The sequence below is a fragment of the Rhagoletis pomonella genome, unplaced genomic scaffold (genome assembly GCF_013731165.1).
Source record: "Rhagoletis pomonella isolate Grant_MI unplaced genomic scaffold, Rhpom_1.0 Rhpom_scaffold_00001, whole genome shotgun sequence".
NCBI classification, from domain to species: Eukaryota; Metazoa; Arthropoda; class Insecta; order Diptera; family Tephritidae; genus Rhagoletis; species Rhagoletis pomonella.
The window spans coordinates 69,540,615-69,540,818 of record NW_023458555.1 but is presented as its reverse complement, the minus strand read 5'-3'; positions in this window follow the sequence as shown (position 1 = coordinate 69,540,818).

Here is a 204-nt window from a genome sequence, read left to right as displayed (position 1 = left end):
TTTTTCCCATAGTCGAACTAATTTGAATTATCTTAAGTTCCAGCAGCTTCTTGCTTAAAAGGGGAGATGTGGAGTATTCGGTACACACTAACTGCTCAGCTCTTAGTTACTCTTACGTTGTTTTTAACATGTGTATAAGTGATTTACTTTGTAATATATGTTCCCATGTACAAACATGAAACGAAGCAATAAAGCAGTCTTGAA